We start from the raw sequence: 13,620 nt of genomic DNA, 5'->3' as shown, positions 1-13,620 counted from the left end.
TATTAAAAACAAAATATATCAATGTACTATTTATTCTAATAATTAAATAAATTTAACTTAGACAAAATAATTTACTGTTTTTTAAATGTGTGATCTATATGTTATTGAGTTTTAAAACGCTATATAGAAATCATTTAATTGTATGTATTTATGACATTTAGTTCTGTCCATGTTAATATAGTAATTATAACACCTCGAAAATTTAGATTGTCTAATGTCTAATTAAAATTTGATAGAGACAATTCTTACTAAAGAGAAGATGCAATATACATATTGATATACTAATCACAACATCATAGTCTTCTACATTCGAGTATTTAAAATTTTACGATACACTTTATATATATATATATATATATATATATATATATATATATATATATATATAGTTTTTAAAATATAGTAAGACTATACACTACAATTTATTAAGTACATTCACCTAAAAACAATTAAGGACACAAACCACTTTTCAAAAATTTTGTTCCATTATCGATTTTCTTTATCTGAACCTGCAACATTTTCTACTTATATGCCAAAAAGAAAATAAACACACAACACAAACCAAGAAAAATAGTAAGTTAATGTTATTAAGCCAAATCCAATCACAATTTATATTTTTATAATTGAAAAATCAATTTAAATTCCATCACATGATCATATCGTCACACATTTATAAACACAAGACTAAAAATATTACTAGACTCAATATTTAGATTGATGCAACCGCTCAGACACTAGAAGTTGAGCACTTGTGATATCCTTCCATAAAATATTTCCACATTTTGTAAATATGATAGCCTAAGACTGGCCTAAAATTTACCGGTCTACACACTTTTCTACGAGGTTTATTCACTATAACTTAATAGAAAAAGAATCCATGATTCCTAAACCAGCTATAGGAACCTCTTACACTTTTCACCACCAAAATATCATTCTTTATGAGTGGAGAGTTTGGTAGAGTCTAAGGATAACTTCAAGGAATATCCCTAGCAATTGCATCACACTAATTTTATCACACTATATTCTTCCTCCTTAGAAAGAACATAACCTTGCACACCAAACCATTATACAAAACAATTTATACCTTTATCACATTGAAATCCTTTCCAAAAGTTTACCCTTCATTCCCATTCTCCATATCCTAACCACCAAACATTCCCATCACATTTCTCATATAACTCAATTCATCACGCATAACATATAATTACATTGTTCCTTGATCATCAACCAACCATGATCCTCATACCCACAACATACTTTTTTATAATGGTTCAAACCACTGTTGAAATCACAAGGTTCATGAATAATTACACAATTTATAAACTTTCAACTTTTCATAAACAATCATGTCAAATAGATACATTCAAAGAATATTTGGTGATAGTTGCGATATAATCATCACTTTTGGAAATAATCACATGGAATACTACTAACTCATACAAGCATAAACTCTCAAACATCTTCTATCTAGATCCCTTAGAAATTTCTTAGAAAGTGAAAAAGATCATAACATCTCAACATAGAAATATTATTTAAACTTTAAGATTTTAAATTTTATGTCATGAAATTAAATTTTAAATTATAATTTTATTTAAATTTATAAAATGAGAATAGTATGATCATTAAATGTGAAAATTTTAATTATAATCTTATGATTGAATTCTAAAACTTTGTATTGAAAACATCTTTTTTATTGTTAAAAGTTATTTTCCGAAAGTTAAAATGAAGTTTGGATTTGTTGTTATCTCTTCAATAACTACTGGAAATTGGAAGCATTCATTGATTTTAATAATTTCTCTCGAAGTTATGATTATTCAATTACAATAACATTTTTTATTTTAATCACTTTTTTTATTGACAAGTATTTAAGATTTCGCTTACCGGATCCCTTATTTACTAAAGGAAGTATTTGGCAGAATGAAAATTTTACTGTTATGAATACCTGAAATCCGGAAAGTCTTTTTTTTTTTTTTACTTTAAATTTATCTTTTTATACAAATAACATTTCCGTTAGACAATGACTTTAAAAGTATTTTTTAATTAAGTTTTAAAAAAACATTTCCGTTAGACAATGACTTTAAAAGTATTTTTTAATTAAGTAAAACAAATTAAAAAAAATCACAGGAAGGCGAGAATATAACCTTATCAAGATAAAATAAAAAATTATCAAAAAATATTATACTGTTCTTATTAAGTCATTAATATTGTAACAAATTTAAAATTTCAGGAAAAAAAAAACATATTACTCTTTAATTTTAAGAAATTTTATATGAATATTAATATTTTTTACCACCTAAATGTTACTTCAGTTACTTTTAATCATAATTTTCCCTATTTCGAGAGACTTTGGTAAATCAAAACTTTGGAAGGTGAAATTAAAAATTTTCTTTGCTAGAAATTAAAAACTTTCAGATCTTTTCAGTGGTATGCATGTGGTTGCATTTAGGTGAAGTTAATGCCTAGTACAATAAAAATAAAATAAAATAAATTTTAGTAGTGTGAATGAGTGGGTTGAATGTGTGGGCAACATCTAGAGAGAGCAATGATGGGGTCATAAAGGAAGACCTGGTCATTATTAAATACAAAAGACAAGTTTTATCTGTGTGAGTGTGATCCTTCCTTCAAGTTGAATACTATAATACTATGTAAATTCCTGGTAGGTGAAGAGTTAATTATTTGAAATTGACGTGGTATGCTTTTGACTTTATGTACTCATATTCACTTCATCCACATTTCATTTTCAAGTATTTTTTAATTTTCAAAATACTCATAAAATGATACAAGTGAAACATCGTTTAATGTAAAACAGTACAAGAAAACATAATTGAAATTGTTACACCTTTCAATATTATCTAAAAAATTGTTAAGCAAAAAGTATATATATATATATATATATATATATATATATATATATATATATGTATGTATGTATATATATAAAAGAATAGGATGAAGGTTAAATATTACTTTATAATGTGCATGTTTCTTACTATTTTGTATATGCTCATGTATTTGTTTTAAAGAATAATAATAAAAATAACCTTTTTTTAAATAATAAATAATAAAAATTCGAAAAAAATATAAATTTAAAAAATGAAAAAAAATTATGCATATATTATTTTTAGGCATTTATATGGCATTTTGGATCAGTTGGTACCCACCAAAAATAAAAGTATGAGTATCTATCATAATAGTATATGATACTTTGTTGATTGATTTAATTATCAATTTCAACCTTCATATTTCTTTGATTAATTTAGGATTGATCTTCATATCACCTTGTGATTTCATATATTCTCTTTCACACTATCTGAACTTGATTCATCTAATGTGTATCTTTATTTTACTCGTCTATTCATTTTTCTATTGAAGTCGTCTAATGGAAGTACTCGTCTAATATGGATATTTATCATTCAACTTAATGAGTTGACTTTGACTTGTATAATAGTGATACTGGTTTGGTACCTTTGTGTGCTTGCGTTAACTCGTTTGGTCAATGATCTTGTTAATGTATGAAATTATTTAAACAAATCACTAAGTATGCATTGTTTGAGCCATATGGTGGCTTGGTTGTCTAACAATGTTAGTCATCTAATCCAACTTGTGACTCGTCTATTCAACACTTCTGATTGAGCTTGTAAGACCCATGGAAATTAATTAATTAAATAATCAATTAATTAATAAATGTGGGAGGGGGGAACTTTAATGACATTAAATGTTAATTGGCATGATGTGGAAAAGTACTAGCTCAAGTGGTTGAGAGTATTTTGTTTGTGTGAGAGGACTTGGGTTCAAATCTTATGTATGCCATTTGTGTGTTATTTGTTTTATTATTATTTTGATGATATATTTGTGCCTAGTGAGTGATAGTATAATCATAGTATTTTGATAATTATAATTGAATATGAGTTGGTTGAGTGGTTGTGAAATGAATTGGCATTGGTATGGTCATGGGTTCAAACCATGATGGACATAAACTAGACTTTATTTTTGCTAATTTTAGCTTGGAGTGAATGTGAAAGGGCAAAGGTAAACCTAGAATAAGAAGTTGTCAAGGGGCTGGAAAAATAGTATAAAACTACAATTAAGTGACCATTAAGTAGGTACAAAAAGGTAAATTTCGTTTTAGCACTTAAACCCCTAATTAAGACACCTATAAAAGGCCATTTTGGGGGAAAAGAAGGGTTTTGGCAATACTGTTAATTGGCTTTTGAGAGGAGCACGAATTCTGAGAGTGTGAGGAGAGAATTGAGTGCTATTGGGAGAAGACTTGAGAGAAAGAATTAGGTTGACTGGGAAATTGGTGAAGAACCCTCAAAGGCTACAATCTTTTCGCATATAAATTAATTGATGTGTGTATGATTTTGGAGCATTGTTATTCCCAAATGAATTCTGCATGACGTGATTTTCGTAGTATGTATGATATGATTGAAAATTGTGGTTGGTTTGATGTTGGGTGCAAAGCCTTTTATACTTTATATGAGTAGGAGGAGGGTTTTGCAATTGAATGGGCACTGCTGATTAAATCTCGAGGATTGATACTTCAAATGGTTATGTAACATGTTTTGAGTGTTGTTTGACATTATTTTTATGCTTGGTATGGTTGAGATGCGTTTTGGTGTTTTGGACGCGTGAACAGAGACGAAACTCTGTTAATTTCGTCCAAGCGGGTTACTCTTGCCTAAGCGAAAGTTGTAGAGTATTGATCATGGTTTTGGTTTGAGCTTTTCGCTCAGGCGACCACTGTTAGGGTTGAGCGACTGGTCTCTCGCCTAAGCGAGGTCACGATGAGACATGTGCTTGTTAAGCGCAAAATTCTCGTCCGGGCGAGGAGTTTTAGGTTAGGCCACTATTTCGCTCTCGCTCAGGCGAAAAGGACTGGCTTGAGCGAGACTGGTCCACTCGCTTGGGCGAAGGCTCCTAGCTTAAGCGAGAACAGGAAGGATTCATGTTTTTTGTGCACTGTTTGGGTTGGTTGATTTATATTTCCTAAGTTAAAGGATTTTATGCATGTGTTTGTGATGTTTGGGCTAGAAGGACTTAGTCCATAGGATTTTGGGATGTACTTGGCTTGAGTCACGAGTAAGGAGATCGTGATGGGTGGACCGCATGCGGAACGTGAACGGTTTAGTTCACCGAAGGTACTCTCGTTGGGATGAATGAGTAAGGGAGTTCATCTCATGCTCAACTTGAGAATGCTATGAGCGAAAGAGTTCATAGTAGGAAAGGCGGGTATGCGTGTCCGAATTCGAGCAAGGGGTTCGGATGACGGACGGGAGAGTCTGTGAAGTAGGACTACGAGCGGGATAGGCTCGTAGGTTGGACCACGAGCGAGGAGGGTCGTAGAAGCACATGAAATCCTAAGATATAGAGTGCATGCATGGACTCATAATGGTTATGAGTGGGGAAAAAGGGAGATTTTATTCTAAATGGATGGCTTATTATGAAATGTTGGGTGGGTTTATTTTTCATATGTACTTATATTTTTGTGCATAGCTCACCCTATCTGTTTATGTGTGACGATGATCGGGTAATTTGTTATCCGAGAGCAGATGATGTTGCAGGTGAGCCAGGATCTACATAGTGGCGGAGAGTGGGAATTAGTGGCATGGGAATTTTATAAAGCCTGTTATTTAATTTTCATGTAATTTGAATTATCGAATTTTACTGTTTTCCTGGATCTTTAAATTGTAAAGGTGGATTTTGGAATATTTTGACTCTTAATATTTTATTATGGATGTTTAAAGTTTTAAATTTCCTGCGTTTTAGGGAAAGGGTTTACTAATAAATGAGGAATTTATTTCTGTCTTGTTTATTTTATTTATTTCTAGGTAATATCCTACCGGGATGTTACAGAGCTCATCTAAGCTTCACTTTCTTTGGTGTTTGCTTTAGACTTAAAGTGTCATTTACTCTTTGGTACTTATGTCTTCGCTATGCTTAGCTTACACTCATTGGACAAACATTGGTTGAACAAAATTTTATATTAACAATAAAGATTAGGGTCAACTAATGATGTTTTTAACCTAGCAAACCATTCTTATGTCTAGTGCTTATAGAAAAGTATTGTCCAATCAATTTTAGCTATATATCTCGAAGAATTGTAATACTGACTTATCTTTCTTGTTTCATTATAGATTTTGTTATAATCAAAACCTTCTTATTGTTAGACTCGTCTAATGGTGTTTGCCAACCTCTAACGCTAACAATCTTACCATTTTTTTATGATGACAAAAATTATTACTATGAAACATGCTAACTTGCTTAGATTGAAAGAATTATTGCTTTCTAGTGCCAACATAATTAATTTGATTTTCATACTTTTGTTTTAATCATGATATATTTTTTGGAAAACTAAAACTACTTTGATACCACTTTTTAATTGATTCGATACTCAATTATATAAATACCACTTTTTAAGCTAATGTTGACAAAATGATGGCTTCTCCTTTGCTCTAATGGAGGTGGCCCTTGGAATGGAGACTCCATGGAGGAAGAATGGACGTGGAAGCATGAAGGATGAAGGCTTGAAGTGTTTGGTTTGGTGTAGGTGATGAGATCTTAAGAGAGGTGCAACCAACTCTCAAGGAAGGAAGCTATAGTAAACTAGCAAAGAGGCTATTCTAGAGAGAGCTTAAGTAAGAGAAAATGTGCACACATTTTGGCAACAATTCATTACTAAATTTCAATCTGAAAAATACATGAGGTAAGCCTTCTATTTATAGGCTAAAAGGACAACTAAGAGTCTCCAAAAAGAGGAGGGAAAAATAAGTCTAGAAAGTTGAAAATTGGAGCAAAAAAGGAGCATGTGAGAGGTGTGACTTGCCACATAAGCAACTCACACTTTCCATGCTTGGACGCGCTAACTCTCATCCTTGGGGAGCAAGCTTTTGAAGCTTCTAGAGTGCTCTAGTTTATGTAGTCCGTTCTAGGCTCAAATTAGGCCCAACTCCTTTTTTGGTCCAAAATATTTCTAAAGCCCAATTTCTTCTAAGGCCCAATACATGGTCCAAAGAAAACTCCATTCTACTGGGCCTAAAATAAAAAGCCCACAATTAAAACCTAATCTAGTATTTACAAATAAAGAGTCCTAGACTAGGTCTTCACATCCTCCTTGGCCCATGTGAACTTCATCTTGGGCCTTGCATCCCCAAAGGAGATATAATCTTCTTGTATCCTCCTAGCCATAACTCTTGTTGTAGGTCCCTTGGCTAGAGGTATTTCATCATAAAATTGATCTATATCAGAGATAAATAATTTATTTGAGCAATATCAAATAAGAAATTCCAGATAGATCTATATTAGATCAGAGCAAACATAGTGACATAGTGCAATTCAAACAAATCATGTTTTCTCCAATATTTTATTTATTCTTCTAATTTATACCACTTATGTTGTTTTATCATTTTTGTGCAGTCTTTGATAGCAAACCATGACTAAGTGCATACAAGAAGAGTGAGCATCATTTAACTTGAGTGGGCTCAAGCTTTTATTCTCATGGGCCAACATTGTTTGTAAATAGTAGAATAGGTTTATTTTTAGGCCTTGTACTTTGGACCAAGTAGTATAAGATTTTTGGGCCTTATTCTAGTCTTTAGGCTATAGTGTAATTTTGGGCTTAAAGGGTTGGGCTTTGTTTGCGAGGCATGAAATTAAGGTTAACTTGGGCTAGCTTGGGCCTAAAATTAACCTAATTTGACGCTAGCTTGCTCCCCAAGGTAGGTTTTTCTCCACTTTTGCGCTCCATGCCTGAGAAAAGTATGACCTTGCCACATAGCAAGTCATACTAGAAGCATGGCTCTTTTTGCTCTTTAATTTGAATGTTTTAATTTGAATTTCCCCTCTCATTTTCTAGACATCTCTAGGGTTTCTTGGCTTATAAATAAAGACATCCACCTCTGCCAAAATTGCCACTCTACTTGTCTTGAAGTTTTCCCTTAATTAGTTCTCTCTTATAGATTACTCTAGGTTTCCTTGGGAGTCAGTCTCACCTCTCTCTAGGAAAACACCATAACCGAGCCATCTCTCACGAATTCTCAACTCAAATCAAGCTTTCACTCCATGATAACTCCATCAACCATGCTAGATTCAAATTTGCTTGGGGGAAGCCCATCAATCTCTCCCTTTTTATTTTATTTCATCTTTTTCATGCTTCATATATATTTCTCCCCCCTTTTACTCAATCAACAAAAAAGTTAAGACTAAATTAGGGAAAAAATATTGAAAGAGAAGGTTGCATTCATAAGATAAATTATAATTTTTTTACAAACAATTAGAACAAGCCTAGGACTTACGAGGAAGAGGCTAGGATTAGAGGATGAAGCATCATGTTTTTGTATGATTATTGAAATGGTGGCTTTAACTAGATTTGAAATAGCTTTCGAGAGTTGTTGCAACCATTCCTATTGGGGCAAAGGGATTTTATCTTCAAGGCTTGTTTCTTATTTTGAATGGATAATGACTTGAAAATCTTGTTGATGTTGTTTGTAAGGTTTATTTCCTTTGAAGCTTGTTCTTAAGGAATTGGTTGTTGCAAAGCCTTAGATGATGAAGGATTGACCCCAACCAAGGATGAAGGCACATGCTTAAGAAGACTAGGCATGTTTAGAAAGGAAGTTCACTAATCCTTCATCCCTTTCATTTGTGTTTGTTATTTTTGATTCCCTAAGTTGACTTAGTTGAATCAACTTTAGTTGATTTGTTGACCTTTGACTAGGTTTGACTTGTTGACTATAGTTGACTTTACTTAAGCCAACATGCTAATCTATGTTTATTTGCTTTGTAGGTTAATTAGGAGTAAGAAAGCAATGCTAGGTGGCGCATGGTGATTGAGGAGCATAAATGATGTGGAGGAGAGAGTAAAGCAAAGGCATAAAGCATAAAGTAAAAGGCATGAAGCAAGTGTACCTATGTACCTTTGGTCTCTTTTGTTTTTAGCACACTTTGACCACTTTTTGGAGACATATGAGACACATTCTTTGTCTCCTTTTGTGCTAGAACGAAATTAGTCTTGCACACGCCATAGTTAGCTCTTTTGTCTCTCATTTTTGTAACCTTATTTGACCTAGTTTCTAGAAGCTAGGGTTAGATTTTTGTAGAGACATCCTTAGGTATCTTTTATTTGCTTAGAGGCCCCTAAACTCTTCTATATAAGGGGTGCTCCTAGACATGTAAAAGGGTTGAACATTTTGAAGTAAAAACACTCTTGTGTCTCAACCATTTATGAGAGTTTCCTCCCTTGGGAATGAATACTTCTAAGCCTTATCTTGCATAGCAAGTGGCGGCACACATCCACTCATCTTCAAGGTTGTCATGGCTTCTAGCCTAGCCTTGTAGTGGCGTGCTTCTCACATTTTTACCATTCCTTTCCTTTCCATTTTATGTTTTCTTCTTCCTTTAATTGTTCTTGGTTTTCTATGGTTTATATGCTTTCCATTTCCTTTTTGTTTTTAATCAATCCATCATCTTCTTCTCTTGAGTTTTGTGAAAGGAACCTTCACATCTAGATAGCTTGCTATCTTAATGTCCAGTGGAGATTTCACTTAGCTTTCTTAATCAACTCACACCATATTCAATAATCTTAAAAAGGAACAAGATAATCCTTCATCATTAGACTTCATCCACAAAGACACTACATATTTGTCTTCCTCTTTAGCTTTTCAGCTTGTTGCAAGTGGTAGTGGACTATAATGTTAGTAAAAAATGATGGAGATTCTTTTTTTATTAAAGTTGCTTGTAATTGTCTGCTTTTATTCTATAATAACCCATCATCCCTTTTGGTTACATCTTTAGGTAAGAGGCAACATCAAATTTCTCATCTTGAAGGAACATAGTGGGTCACATCATCAGGGTAGAAGGTATGAATTGGAGTAAGTACTGATATAAAGGCTGGGGTGTAATGACCATCTTTTACTCTTGGTATAGCTTTGTCATAGACATATGAAGAAGAAGATTCATGATCGAAGAGGGCCTAAGGAACTTTTCATTGAACTACAAAATTGACGCCAATAATGAAACATGACCCAGATGAAGGAACAAGTTATGGTGCCAAATGATGGAATAACTAAAAGCTCTAGTGCCAAATGATGGAAACCCATTTCATAAAGTTGAAGGAGACTCCATGAAGATGATGCACTTGGATGTATAAGCATGAAATGACGAAGGAATGGAGTTTGGAGAGTCGTTTGGATGTGTTTCTTAAAAGAGGTTGGCCCAACCATAAAGGAAAAGGTCTAGGAGAATTCTAGTAGATAAATTATCCCATTGAACATAAAACAAACGAGAGATGTTGATGAGTCCATTTTCATGCTTGAATCCGAGAAGATGAATGAAGAAAAATCCATGGAAGCTTGAGTTGCACAAAAGCAAGGTAGAAAGAAGTGATGGTTTTTGGAGGGAGCTCTCAAGTGAAGTTTAGACAACACTCAAGGAATTAGGCTAGAGGAAACTACTAAGGGAAGCTCTAGCCTAAGTTGAATCACAGAGAGTTATATGGATGCATTTGAACAATATAACTCTACTAATTTCATGAATGAGATTAAATGACCTAAGGCTATCTATTTATAGAAGAAAACGAGAGCAAGGTGTCTAGAAAGAGGGAGGAAAAAATGGTCTAGGAAAGTTTAATTTTGGAACCAAAACAGAGCATGTGCAAGGTGTGACTTGCCACCTAAGAAGGTCACATGTACCATGCTTGTTAGTGCAAAAAGAGAGTGGCAAACCTGGCTTGCTCTCCAAGCTAGCGCACCAAACTAGGGTTTAAACCCTAGAAATGTGTCTTCTCCTATCAAGCCCAACTCTTATAGGCCCAAAACCCTTCCAAGGGCCAAATACATGACCCAAAGAAAACTCTATACTACTAGGCCTAGAATATAAGACCCAAAATTAAATCCTAATATAATATTTACAATTACAAAGTCCTAGGCTAGGTTTTGGTTGGTCCCTTACCTAGAGGTATCTCATCATCCCCTCCCTCTTGAGAAGGACATGACCTCAAATCTGAAGTGTCTGCTTCATTATCAGTTTCCCCTACAAAAGGGATTAAGTTAGTGACATTAAAGGTGGCATGAACTTCATATTCGTTAGGCAATTGTAACCTATAATAATTATTGTTCACTCTCTCAAGCATTTTAAAGAGACCTTCTCCTCGTGGGATAACTTTGGACTTCCTTTTCTTTTCATGGATAAAGCCAAACGCAATCCCCTTCCTTAAATATAAATTCCCTCCTCCCTTTATTGTTGTATTTAGCATACCCCTTAATTTTTTGTTGAATTTTTCTTTTAACCCTTTCATGCATTTTCTTTATAAAATCATATTTTGCTACCCCTTCTTTATGAACAAATTTAAAAGATGTGGAAAATGGTAGTAAATCAATTAGAGTGAGAGGACTAAATCTATAAACAACCTTAAAAGGAAATACATTAGTAGTCCTATGAACTACTTTATTGTAAGAAAATTCAATATAGGAAAGATACTCATCCCAATATTTGTGGTTTCCTTTCAAAATTGTTCTTAGCATAGTAGAGAGAGACCTATTGACAACTTATGTCTGTCGATCAGTTTAGGGATGACAAGAAGTAGAAAACTTGAACTTAGTTCCTAGCCTTGACTAAAGAGTTTTCCAAAAACTGGATAAGGAACTTAGTGTCTCTATTAGATACTATGGTGCGGGGTATACCATGAAGCTTTATCACATCTCTAAAGAACAACTTAAAAATATTGCTAGCACAATCTAATTTGTGACAAAGGTATAAAATGTGCCATTTTTCTAAAACGAGCCACCACCACTAAAATGGAATCACAACCCCCTTTGGGTTCTTGGGAGTCTCAAGACAAAATCCATACTAATATTCTCCCAAGGGGCTGAAGCAACAAGCAACGAGGTATAAAGTCAATGAGGCATTGTCCTAGATTTTGAAAAAAAGGTATTATCACATAAAGGGCTCCTTGGCCTAGAATGAGAGAATGAGAGGAGGTAGTGGGAGACAGTGTGTATGTACTTTTCTTCTTCATGTGACAGACATCGCAAAAGTAGTCCGTCGAACTATCACCGATAGAGGGCATCGTTCAAGTATACGCTTTTTGAACCGGTTTCGCAGTCGACCATTTGATAGCCACCCTATTCTTGAATATACAGAACTAATAGGGCTTTATACATCCATTTTAGAAAATATAGTGGACCCATGCAACTCATCAAGCATATCATTAAGTCTAGGAATTAAGTGTTTATATTTAATAGTAATATTACTGATGGCTCTACAGTTACAACACACGACAAGCTTCCAAAGTACTACTTCACATAACAAACTATCTTCATATTTCCCTTTGGAAAGCTTTACCTTCACTAGGTGGTTAACTATCAAATCCTCATCTTCATTGAGCCAATGAAGTTTGTAGGATTTTGGATGGGGTAAGACAGTCAAAACCAATTTATCAACCAACCTAGTGTTGTAGTAGTTTACAACACAACCCACTTTCCATAATGAGATAACAAGTACTTTCCAAAACTTTGCATTTTGTGTGAAAAATATTCTCTCTTTATGTTAGTGCTAGTGGACTAGGTTGATTGTTAAGGACTTTCCTTATCATAAGTTGGTCCCTTCACAAGGGTAAGCCTTTTCATTGGTTGACTCTCTTGATTCCTCACTATCACTTTCACTTTCACTTTCTTTTTCATCTTGGTTATTATAGATGTCAACACCCCTAAGAATCATGGTCCTTTTGGTAGGGCATTGAGAAACTATATGACCTTTATCAAGATATTTAAAGCACTTAATATCACTAGAGCGAGTATGTGTAGATGTCCCTTCCCTTGGTTTTTCTTTTTCTTTAAAATTTTTAGAGGGTTCTTCTTTTACTTGTTTGTCCTCCCTCTTGAAATCTTTCTTGATATAAGAACTAGAGTGGTCATTTCTAAAACTTTTCCTCAAAATTTATTGTTCTACCTTTATGCAAAATTGTACCAAGTCATTTAAATCTTAGTAGAGCAACAATTACACTCTATCTTTTATTTAAAGACTTAGGCCACATAGGAACCTAGAAATGGTAGTATCCTTATGCTCCATAATCCCTGCCTTCATTATATATAACACAATCTTTTGTCTATATTCTTCAACTCTCATTTTATTTTGATGGAGTCTTTAGAGCTTATCTACAAGCTCCCTATGGTAGTAAGGGGAATATGTCTCCTCCTAACGACACTTCTAATATCATTCCAATATTGGACTTGAGGAATGTTATTTATTCTCCTCTCCCTTTCTAGGGATGTCCATCAATATATTGCATTTCCTTGAAAACTTAGGGTAGCTAGGGGTACCTTCCTTTCTTGACTTACTTGGTGGCAAGAAAAAAGTTGTTCCACCTTCATCCCCCAATCTAGATAGGCTTCTAGATTATTTTTCCCATGCAAGTGAGGGAGATCTACTTAAATAGGTCTTGGTTCCCTATGTTCTCTTCTAGGCCTTGGTGGAGGAGGTTGATACAAATTATTCATGAACCTACTTTCCTCCTCATAGTGTGTGACAAGTGTAGAAGTTTTGAAGCTTCTTGAGTGGCTTCTACTCTTATAATTTTCTTTAACTTTTTCTTCCTCCCTAACTTGTCTCATTTCTCCTTCTAAG

This window comes from Vigna unguiculata, chromosome 3, assembly GCF_037176805.1.
Source record: "Vigna unguiculata cultivar grain cowpea cultivar isolate G323 ecotype 2 chromosome 3, ASM3717680v1, whole genome shotgun sequence".
NCBI lineage: Eukaryota > Viridiplantae > Streptophyta > Magnoliopsida > Fabales > Fabaceae > Vigna > Vigna unguiculata.
This window is presented reverse-complemented; position numbering follows the sequence as displayed.